This window comes from Carassius carassius, chromosome 12 (genome assembly GCF_963082965.1).
Source record: "Carassius carassius chromosome 12, fCarCar2.1, whole genome shotgun sequence".
Taxonomy (NCBI): Eukaryota; Metazoa; Chordata; class Actinopteri; order Cypriniformes; family Cyprinidae; genus Carassius; species Carassius carassius.
The window spans coordinates 16,214,880-16,227,370 of record NC_081766.1 but is presented as its reverse complement, the minus strand read 5'-3'; the positions used below and the strand labels follow the sequence as shown (position 1 = coordinate 16,227,370).

Genomic DNA, 12,491 nt, shown 5'->3' with positions numbered 1-12,491 from the left:
ACTTTGCGGGGATTGAGAAAGCAATGCTATTGGTCCTGACCAAATAGCTCTAATTAAAACCTGGTGCAGGGTGGTGGGCTGTCAGGGTGGGACTGTGAAGTCAAAGTAATCCAAATTGGGAGGGGGGGGGGGGGGGGTGCTTTTCCTAACAAGGTTTTCAATCTACAAATTTTAAAATAAAACAGAGAGATAGCTAGAGTTTCATGCATTGCTTTATTACGTATTGCACAAAGACAGTTTCACAATTCAAAATCACAGGTGCATCTCAATAAATTAGAATGTCATTAAAAAGTTAATTTATTTCAGTAATTCAACTCAAACTGTGTAACTGTATTAAATAAATCCAATGCACACAGACTGAAGTAGTTTTGGTTCTTTTTATTGTTATGATTTTGGCTCACATTTAACAAAAACCCACCAATTTAAACAAATTAGAATACTTAAGACCAATAAAATGAAATAAAATTTAGTGAATTGATGGCCTTCTGGAAAGTGTTCATTTACTGTACATGTACTCAATACTTGGTGGGGGCTCCTTTTGCTTTAATTACTGCCTCAAATCAGCGTGGCATGGAGGTGATCAGTTTGTGACTACTTAAGTCTGTGTGCACTGAATTTATTTAATACACAAGTTTCACAATCTGTGTTGAATTACTGAAATAAATGAACTTTTCCATGACATTCTAATTTATTGATATACACCTGTACTCCATTCTTTCATGCCAACTTTTGAGGAAAAGTAGTTTAAATAGCTAATGCCAAAAAATAAGGAATTAAAGAAAAAAGCCAGAAGAAAAAAGCATGTCGTTCTTATGTACTGCAAGACTCTATCCATCTTATTTTGTAATGGAGAAGCTGTTTTCCATGAATGTGTAAGACTTATGATTCATTAGCTGCTCTATTACTAGAAGAATAAGTGCAGTAAATGGTAAAACTATTTGTGCTACAAACCAGTGGGTTTATGAATATGATAGTGAATTAAAGTCATATGACAAGAAATACTAGTTTGCAATATTAAGCAGCATAACAGGCTGTTTTTGCATTGTAAAAATAACAGAAAGCTGATGACCGGAAGCTTTGTGCAAAATAAGGTGGCTATATAAACCAGACTGTGCACATATTTGATAGTATGGAAATATCTTAATGTTGTTGAGTGTCTGTATAAGTATTTACCAAAATGATTTTTTATGCTTTTTTTGTGCTTTTGAACTGGTTGAAGGCTAAAGAGGGCCTGTCAGATCCACTCCAGCCCAGAGAGGGGGCACTCTAATAGGGTTTGTCATCTGCTAATGATAGCTCACAGCCGTGAGCCGCCAGAGGTTTAGGGGAGCTTTGCAGGAATGGAAGGGATCCATAATGATTTGCCATCTCTTAATGAGAGCCAGTGGGCATCACTGACCAGTGCTCAGCTTGCATTACTACAGGGAAAAGGCAAATGAGAAACCCCCCACTGGAAAAGAGCAGTCGGCCGTTAACCCTTCAGCCTGCCGCAGCACATTTTCCTTCAGCACCCATCTAAAGCTGTCCATGGCTGCATTAACCCTTTAATCATTTACACAAGCTATGCTATTAGGTCAGAGAAACATGGCATTCAGCCTGAAAAGCAATAGCAGAGTAACATTAGGCCCATGACCTAAAAACATCTACTTTATTTTTTACATAACAGATGGCCAACAGTAAGCTACACTTGATACGAACAGGTACTACATTAATAATGAACCAACCTGTTAACTGCCACTCTAGATATTTTGCTTTTAATTCAGAACCTAATGTTTAAACCTTTGCATATTTTAAATGGCAGAATTTAATTAAATAAAAACAAATTAATTTTTATCAAAATCAAAATCACACAAGCAAAAGTGCTGTTGTTCTGAGCATAAATAGTTGAATATACAACATGCTACTATTTATATGTCTATTTTTCTATATATATATTATATCGTTGTGCATCTCCAAGCTGTTGTTCATTCAAACTCCACTTTTGTTTTGTATGAGGAGTCAGACTCTATGTGCATTTCTACAGTCACCTGAGAGTTCAATCAATAAAATATGCTAGACATTGTACAGACTAGGCTACAGACGATTTTGCATCATGCTTTATTGCAGCTTTTGCACAGATAAAGTGGAGTTTAAACATGAAGCAGAGTAGCACCACTACCATTTGATAAAATACAATAATCATGATTTGAACTCAGGCCATTTATAGGTGAATTCTGTTGACCGAAGTGATTTGCTGCTCCACCAGTGAATTTACTATGGATAGTTGCATTTATGTGTTTTTGTTTTATCTAGGTTAATTACGTTAATAATGTTTTATTCTTTTATATTGATTGTTTGTTTAATTTCATCCTATATTATGCATTGCTCTCAATTCATTTACTCTATTTTATGAAGAAAATCTTAAGTTCTCTAACACATAACATTCTTTTGATTGACATGTTCACCCAGAAATGAAAAGCCAGTCATCATTTACTCGCTCTCATGTTGCTCCAAACCAGTATGAATTTCTTTTGTGTTCAACAGAAGAAAGAAATTCATACAGAGTATACGTCATTCCCCTGGAACTGCTTCTGTTTTACAACTGTGAGCAGAAGCTAGATTAAAGTGATTATTATGTTTTGAATATGGATATTTTTCTTACAAAAATGCATCGATTCGCTACATAACTCCAACAGAATTCATCTCAAAGAAGAAAGTCATATACACCTAGGATGATTTTAGGGTGAGTAATTTATGTCTTAATTTTCATTTTGGGGTGAACTAACCCTTTAAAGCTGGTCCACATTCCCCCATAAGTGAGATTACATTGGACTATATCATAAATCATAGTTCAATTTGGAGGTTCCACCAATAAAAATGGCGGGATCTTTCAGATCTTGTGATGGACAGGTTCAATTTGTTTGTAAGTGCTAGAGATGACATGCATCCAACATAAAAAATGTAGGATCACAGAAGTATGTTTCTGGTAAATCTTTAGTATGAGCTGCTAGCAAGTGAGCAGACGCTTTCATGAAAATGCTGTTAAATGCATATATTATGAAGATTATTTTGAACATTCTCAAAAGTATCAAGGTAGTACCAAGGTAACACACAGACTATGTGAATGTTAATCCCATCAGTATTTTTTATATGCCTCCCCCAGTGTGCTAATCCTGTAGATAGAGAAGAAATTAGCAAGACTGCTGGAATTCTACTGAGAAATAAGAAAAAGGCTTGCTCCAGTCCAGCAACCCTGAACTGATCAGGATTGAATCAAAACTAATTTTAATCACCAAAATTTGCACCCACTGCTAGTTTCTCCCATTTGAGAGTGTTTGAATGCAGCTGTTTAAAAAAAAACATTGATATTAACAGTGTACTTATATTATACACAATATCAAATGTCATTCTGTTCCATGATTTGAGGTGGGTGAGGAAAATTATAAAAATAAATGTGTCTTACAATGATTTTAAAAGGTGCTATTTAACAACAATGCTGAACTTGAATCCAACTCATGATTAAAACTTATGATTACAGCAACTGCACAGTTGTGACACTGTCACACAAGGGACATGTTTATTGATTTTATGTATTATATGTAAAATTTTATGTAAAAGTTTTAATTGGTTTACATGTTCTTAGGTCCATTTTACGCCTCTTAACCATTTTAGTCTGTGTATGTCTTTAAGAACTGTATAGTTTGCCTGTCAGGTGATCAGTCACCTGGCAGGAAGCAGGAGCACTATAAGAAGAGCAGCATGAAAAACAAACATGGAGGAAATGACAGGGTGTCGGTGGTTCAGTACGGCTGTACTGTGACTAGTGATGGCAAAATCGAGGCCTCGTGAACCAATGAAACAGTTGAACCAAATGTGCCATATTGTTTCGAGGCTTCGAATCAATCCGACACCCGTCTCAACGGTGACACCTAGTGGTCACTTGCAGGTGTTGATCTGAAACAACCTTGACGAGCCATTAAAAAAATGTGTTGTTTTTTTATTATTATAATGTTCTAATATGTGAAGCTTGTAACCTATAGGCTCCTCACTGTGCATAATGTTATTTTGGTCATGAAAAATGAATATTAATAAAAGAAATCAAGCCACAATGTCTCACTTTTTTAGAGATTTTTATTCAAAAATATTAATTTATCTGCTGTGGAAGGACTTAGCCTACTTCTTTTTTTACAGATAATTTCTCCAGCCTTTGAAAAAATCCTCTCACAAGGGACACTTGTTGCTGGCATACAAAGATATTTTTTTGCAAGGACATACAAATGAGGAAAGATTACTGCTCTCTCTTTCCAATAAGTTAGTGGATCATGAGTTCTGGGCAAATACGCATCGTTGATGTATTCTTTCACTTCCACTGTGGCATCAGCTGTAGCATTGTGTATCATCTTGGTTTGATGGATGCGAGTATCAAAAAGTTCCCATAAACTGTCCTGTGTTTCTACTGGTGTTGATGTTGATGGTGATGATGATGATGATGGGTGTGATGTTGACATTTCTGGGTCTGAATAAAAATTCTAAACTGACGGCATATATGAAGGATATATTATATTACATGATTCAGATTACATAACATAACACAGACTGAAACTGCTCACCAGGATTTGTGTTTGAACGCATCAGTGAAGCACACTCCAGTGTGATATGCTTTTCAGCTTCCTGGGCTTTGGCAGCATTTCCAAATGCCACATTTTTGAACCTTGGGTCCAGCAGTGTAGCCAGTGCCAAGGCTCTAAAACTCTTATAACCTCCACATCTGGAGTGCAGACCTTCTTGCAGATGTGAGCCTATGAGCCAAAACAGGAGAAACACATATTTATAATAATGACAATAATATGACAGTTATGGCCAATCACATGGGTAGTATGGTCATTGTGGCCTACCTAATTGAACAGTTGATTCCTGCGTTGCATTTCCTTTTTTCTGTGCAAGCTTGTGCTGCAACATCCTGTACAGTGGTATAAGCTTTGAAGCAGACACTCTCTTTTCCTCTGACATCTCTGTTGTTGCGAGTTTGAATGGTTGCAGTATTGACAATGATTGTTCAATAATGTCATAATCAATACTTGTCAGGGGAGCAGTATCATTGTTTAAGTTGGAAAGTGCAGCAGCCACTGGTTCACGTTGGTCATACAAGCGCTGTAGCATGTCAAATGTGCTGTTCCATCTCGTGTCAACCTCCTGTATCAGTTTCAGAGTTGGTCTTCCTTTCAAGCTCTGCATCTCCACAAGCTTGTCCTTTGCTTTGCAGCTAGATCTGAACAACCCCACTATCTTTCTGGCCTTCTGGCGTATTTCATTGATGACTGGGGTTTGATCTAGTGCCTTTTTCACAATCAAATTTAAAGTATGAGCAAAACATGGGACATGGCGAAGGTGGAGTAGCTGGGCACTTAGGATCATGTTAGATGCATTGTCAGTCACCATGCACTGAACTTTGGAGGTTATTCCCCACTCAGCCATTAGCAAGGCTTTAGCCTCCATGAGATGCTGGGCTGTGTGGGTTTGGTAAAACCTCCTTACACCCAGTACAACAGTTGCCATTTTTGCCTCTGGTGTTATGTAATGGCAAGTCACACCAAGATATCCATCCATATTAATGGAGGACCACATGTCAGCTGTAAGGCTAACAAATTCGGCCTTTTGTAGGTCCTCCATTGTCTTCTCCTTGGCTTTGTTGTACTTTTCGCTGACCATTATTTTAAGCACCTTCCGGGATGGGAGGACATAGCTTGGATCAAGCTTGTTCACAAATGCCCTGAATCCCTCATCGTCCACGATGGTGAAGGGCTGCAGATCCTTCACCACCATGTTTATAAGAGCCTCATCCAATTCCCTCTGTCTGACTTTTAAAAGAGAAGACAAAACATACTTTCAGACAAATACATTGGAAAAATACAGCTTCAATTAGTGCACATCTATTAAAAGTATAGCCTACTGGTTCATTATTTGAAAACCTTCCAGTGTTTATAATCAGTGCTTTATATAACTTATAAACTTTATAAACAGTGTCCCAAAAGGTTGTAATTATATTTCAATTATAATTATATCCCAAACAATGCATACCTTGCTTAGATGGCCCAGCAGTGTCAGTAGCAGGCCTAGGTACAGGGGGAATGCCATCCTCTGCACCCTGCAAAATGGCAGGATGAGTGCTCCTCAAATGGCGCATCATGGATGATGTATTGTTGCAGTAGGCTAGCTGCCGATCACAATACACACATCTCACTTTATTTGGGGTTTCTAAATGGAAATGCTCCCACACCACAGATGTACGGCATCTCTTCTGGGGAGCTTCCATTTTATCTATCTATCCAAATCTATCTATCTATATATGAATCGATCTATGTATCTAGATATGTATCTATAATCTATGTATCTATATATGTATCTATCTATAATATATGTATTTATATATGTATCTATAATCTATCTATATATGTATCTATCTATAATATATGTATTTATATATGTATCTGTAATCTATCTATATATGCATGTATCTATCTATTAATCTAGCTGTCTATATATATTTATATCTATGTATCTATTGATGTGTCACTATATGTATACTCTGTCTGTCTCTAGCCTCTCAGTCAATGTGTTGTGTAAATTTAAATGTAAGTCTAAATTGCCTATAACTAATCAAATCGCACTATGTCACTATATCACCAAAAATCCGCTATCTCAAAGTCAAACTCCTCTCACAAAAACCCACGAGGTCAAAATGCGTTTATTTCACTTTTATACAGATGTGCGATTGTGTGGTCTGTTCCCGACCGTTCCAAACAAACGCTGATTCGGCGGACCACACCTGATGAAACAATTAGTGAAACACTTCGAGGCTTCGTTTGGTCATAGTCACGTGACATGGGTGTTTCGAATCACGCTTCGGATCAGTGTTTCGACACATCTGCGCTTCGGGATCTCGCAAAGCTTCGGAACGACTGTTTCGCTTCAGCCATCCTTAACTGTGACTGGACTGGAGATGGAGGAAAGAGGTGGAGGTGGAGGAAGACGAGAGAAGAGCAAAAGTGGAAAGGGGAAACAGGTAACATTAGGGAGTGGAAATGAAATCTTGATTAAGAAAAGGAAGGCTAACACACTAGGAGTAGGTAGTAGTTCGGAAATGAGTGATGAGGAAAGTGAGGTATGTATACTAGAGGATCGTGATATTGACGAAAATAAAGTAGTTATCAATTTTCGAGAGGAAGGCGGAGTAGGAGGTGTAAATCCGGTAAGATTGACATCGGCATTAAAGAATGCGATAGGTGATATAGTTGCAGCAAGGATGATAAGGAATGGCAGTTTAGTGGTCACATGTAAGGATAGGGAGCAAAGAGAGAGGGTACTGAAGCTGGAAAGGGTTGGACAATTTCAGGTAGTAAGCGTTGTTAAATATCAGGGAGGGAAAAGATGGAATAAGGGGGTGATTACAGGTATACCGGTGTGTGTGCAGATGGAAGAGATTAAGAATAATATAAGAGGTGGTACTCTAATGAGTGCACAAAGATTACAAACAACAAAAGATGGCGTCAAGGAAGATAGTATGTCAGTTTTGTTACAGTTTGAAGGAGGGGTCCTTCCAGAGAAAGTAACAATTGGATATATGAGCTACTTTGTGAGATTGTACGTGCCCAAACCACTTAGATGTTATAACTGCCAGCGGTTTGGACATGTAGCGGTAATGTGCAAGGAAACCAGAAGATGTGCCAGATGTGGAGGAAACCATAGTTATGGTCAGTGTGGGGAGGGTGTCCCACCTAAATGTTGTAATTGTGGGCGTGCACACAGCGTGGCTTATGGAGGGTGTTCAATGATGAAGGAAGCGGTGCAAGTGCAGCAAATGAGAGTGGGACAGAAAGTGTCATATGCAGAGGCAGTTAAAAAGGTTCAGAATCAGACAGCAGGGGGTAGCAGTGAGGATAATGTAGGATATGAAGCAAGACAAGCGAGACAGAATGAGGCATATATGATACAGGTGGATGTTAGGAAATTAGTGACATTTATTGCTGGTGTGATTAATGGTACTGCGGATGTAAAGTCAAAGACAGAAAGAATACAGCTGATAGTGATGGCAGCAGTACGACATTTGGATGTAACAGGGCTGACATGGGAAACAGTGAGAGATGATCTCAATCATCAGTCTAGTCAGGAATCATGGGTTGGTTAATATTTATCATGGTGTTTTTAATACATTGGAATGCCAGAAGCCTGGTTGCAAATGGGCAAGAGTTTAAACGCGTTATTGATGAAATGGTGCAGAAACCAGAGGTTATTTGTGTTCAAGAGACCTGGCTTAGGCCTAGTCTGGATTTTGTGATACAGGGGTATGTGGGTGTCCGTCGAGATAGAAGCACAGGATGTGGAGGAGGGTGTGCTACGTTTCTTAAACAGGGGATGCCATATAGAATCCTGGGGCTAGGGAAGGAGCTGGAGTATGTGGTGGTGGAGGTATGGGTGGGAATGGAGAGTGTAGTGATAATCAACTTCTACAATCCATGTAAAAGGTTGGATATTGGTTTAATGGAAGAAGTAGAAGGACAGGGAGGACGAAAGGTAGTGTGGTGTGGAGATTTTAACGCCCACAATCCGCTTTGGGGGGGAAAGAGAGTAGATGAAAATGGGAGGGTGATGGAGGAGTTAATGAATTTAAAAGGGTTGGTGTGTATTAATGATGGTAGAGGAATGAGGATCGAAATGGGTTCAGGAAAGGAGTCAGCATTAGACCTTACCATCACATCTAATGATTTAGCAAGGATTTGTGAATGGGAGGTATGGGAGGAGTCGACAGTAGGGAGTGATCATTTTCCTATATTGTGCAAAATTAGAATGAGGGTAGAAAAACAGTCTGGAGAGGGAAGAGGGAGATAGGTATTTAAGGCTATTTGGGGCAAATTTAAGGAGTTATGTGAGGAAAGGTTAGGTGGGGAGGTTAGGGATATGGAGAGTGATAAAGAGTATAATATTTTTCAAAATATTATTAAAGAAGTGGCGGATGAAACTATTCCTAAGAGTTCTGGGGTGAGGAAGGAAAGGAAAGCGGTTCCATGGTGGACACAGGAATGTATTGAAGCAATAAGAGAAAGAAATAAGGCTCTCAGGTTGTTGAGACATACTCATAATTTTGAGCATTTAATCCAATATAAAAAGATTGCAAGCAGTGGTAAGAAAGAATGTACGCCATGCTAAGAGGACATTTTGGCGTGGATTCTGCAGCTCATTAGGAAGACAGACGCCTGTGGGAGAAGTGTGGGGGATGATTAAGAAGATGAGTGGAATAAGGAGGGAGTGGAACTACCCTGTACTGGTCAGTGGGGAGGTGAAGGCAGTTACTGACTTAGAGAAGGCAGAGATGATGGCTAAAGCTTTTGTGTCAATAATAATCTCTGACAACTTGGAGGGTGAGTGGAAGAAAGGAAGGGAAATAACATTGAAGGAATATCCTGGGGTATTGGAAAAAAGGGAGGAAGTGGGTGATGCATTGAGTGCTCCATTTTCTAAGGCAGAGATGGAGAGAGCAATTGCTAGAGCAGGTCTGACATCGCCAGGAGAAGACAAAATGTGTTATATAATGTTTGCACATATGGGTGAGGTAGCGTTAGGGAGACTGCTTCGATTATACAACAGAAGTTGGGAGGAAGGACAGCTTCCAAAGTTTTGGAAGGAAGCAGTTGTAGTTCCAATTAGGAAACCAGGGAAGGATCCGACAAAACCTACTAGCTATAGGCCAATTGCTTTAACATCTCATGTGGGAAAAATTATGGAACGTATGGTAACAGGCAGACTGGTTTATTTTCTGGAGAAGAGGGAATTAATTGTATCATGTCAAAGTGGATTCAGGAAGGGGAGGGGAACAATGGATCCAGTAATATGCTTGGAAGATGAAATAAGGAAGGCACAAGTTAATAAGGAAACAGTGGTAGCAGTTTTCTTTGACGTCGAGAAAGCATATGACATGATGTGGAAAGAGGGGCTGATGATTAAACTGGATAAATTGGGTATAGGAGGTAGGGCATTTAACTGGGTGAAGGATTTCCTGTATGGACGATCTATAAGAGTGAGAGTAGGGAATGAAATTTCTGGCAGTTACCTCATAGAGAATGGGACCCCCCAGGGAAGTGTGATTAGTCCTTTGCTCTTCTCCATCATGATAAATGATGTATTTTCAGAGGTGGGGCCTGGGATTGGAAGATCTTTGTTTGCTGATGACGGGGCTATGTGGAAAAGGGGGAGGAATATAAATTATACAGTTAGGAAAGTCCAGGAAGCAATTGATCTAGTAGGGTGGTGGTCAATGAGATGAGGTTAAGAATAGAAAAGGTTAGGGGGACAGGGAAATTCACTTGAAGAGTTGCTGGGGAAACCATTAAATGATATGAGTACACTGTTATTTCGATATTTAAAGGAAACAAGATTGGCAGAAAGGATATAAGTATTATCGTTGGAAGTTATTTCTTACAATAGGTTTTTTTTTTTTTAAGTTAGTTAATTAGATATCTCCGGTCCACACTCCAGTACAGTAGGTGGCGGAAATGCACCATTAATGTTGGATGCCAACCGCCGTTAAACATCAACGAAGAAGAAGAAGAAGAAGAAGAGGAACAAACATGGAGGCCATTAACAGTTACTTTTATTGGATTTACCTTTCCGGACACTTACAGCCACTTGGATTTCACTCAGATTGGATTGTGTATAAACACTGCTGGACTCAACAACACATGGGAATTCTTGGTCTGTTTTAAGGGTATGGTTTTATTGTGATGTTTTAAAGTCTTTTATTGTGAACCTGTATAATACACCAAACCGTATTTCCAGTTTGTCATTCATTTAACACATAGGAAAGTCAGATCCCATTTAAGCTGGGCTAAGCGTTACACAGTAATTGTTAATCCAGTTTTTAGGTGTCTCCTCCTGACTATAACTCCTTCATTTAGATCGTCTCAATCTATTCTCCTTGGTCACGGTAATAAGGATGGATTGTCTACTTGGAATCTATTTTAATTTGAGCTGATTTGTACATTCTGAGCCAACTATATTCTCTTTCAATTTTACATCCTCACAGTTGTTAGAAAAAGGGAAAGGCATTTTGTTGTGTTGCTTTAAATGAGAGAAAAACACAGCATGAAATTGTATGTTTACAGTAACAGAATAAAAGACTTCATTGACTTTTTTCTTTTAACCATCTTGTAGGATGTTAGTTTTCCCATCAGAGATCAATAAATTCTTTCTTTTTTCTATCTTTTTGTATAACCACAAATTAAGGCAGCTATAGAGCACTCTGGCTAGAAGTTGGGGTACTAGAATACCCATAGTTTGCTGAATGGTCTTTGAGTTTAATATTTCATTCATCCCTAGGTGGCTTACAGACATGAAATATCCCAGGTTTCCATAGTGACCTACCACCCTCTTTCCTGCAGGTCTCTATGAGAGAAACTGGGCAAGTCAGCAGCAACTTCTGCAAAGTACAAGCATTGCCCCATACTTGGTGGCTCTGTAGTCTGTCCTATAATGTATTTATAGCACTAGTATTTTAGGAAAATAACTACAAGAATGAAATAAATATATCAGAGCTTTCCACAGAGGTAAGAGTTTATTAATTTAATAAATCTCTCACTAAACATCTGTAACCCCCACTGTTTTGCTCATCTCCTACACCCCTTGAACTCCTCTCAGTAGGATCTTATCACTCCTTACTGGGGTTTATGTGGTCAAAACAAAAGAAACTCTTGCAGAGAAGAGATGGAGGTATTCCTTAAGAGACAGATTTCATTTATTTCCAAACCAGTACAGTAAAATGCAAAAGGTGACCTAAAGGAATAAAGTGTGCTTCCGAAAGCTCACTTTGAATGTTGCTCCTTAAAAAAAAAAAGACTTTGGTCTTAATAGTGCTGAAAAAAATATCATTTAGAATTCACGTGAATGCAGAAAACAACCATTAGGTAGACGCTGATTGAATTTTGGGACAATATAATAAAACATTAATCTATCAAAGAGATTTTTTTTCTGGATCATGCTGCTTTAATACTTTTATTCAGATGCATTCAGTTGATCAAAAGTTTACAATGTTGGGAATTTTTTTTTTTTATATAAAAGCTGTTATTTTTAAATTCAGTTTATTTTAAAATTCTATCTTAAACTGTTTTTAACACGGATATAGTAAGAAATTATGTTTGAGCAGCAAATCCGTATATTCGAATGATTTCTGAAGGATCACGTGACACTGAAGACTGGAGCAATGGCTGCTGAAAACAGGAATAAATCATCACAGGAATAAATGACATTTTCAAATATATTTAAATAGAAAATAGGCATTTAAATTATAATACTATTTCACAATATTACTGTTTTCACCATCTTTTTAAATAATAATAATAATAATTATAACCCACCTTGGTGAGCATAAAACAGTTTGCTATATTTAATGCTATTTGACATTGACAGATTTTACCCGACAGTTTTCTTTGCATTTTGTAAAATTATGATCTTCGAGAATATTA

General features: G+C 38.2%; 1 long non-coding RNA gene across 1 annotated transcript; it reads left to right on the top strand.

Annotated features, from left to right (window-relative positions):
* The first annotated feature begins 10,600 nt into the window (after nucleotides 1-10,600).
* Nucleotides 10,601-11,572, top strand: LOC132154217 (uncharacterized). Its single transcript, XR_009437114.1, has 2 exons — nucleotides 10,601-10,738; nucleotides 11,350-11,572. It is a non-coding gene; the product is annotated as an uncharacterized LOC132154217 (long non-coding RNA).
* Nucleotides 11,573-12,491: the final 919 nt, after the last annotated feature.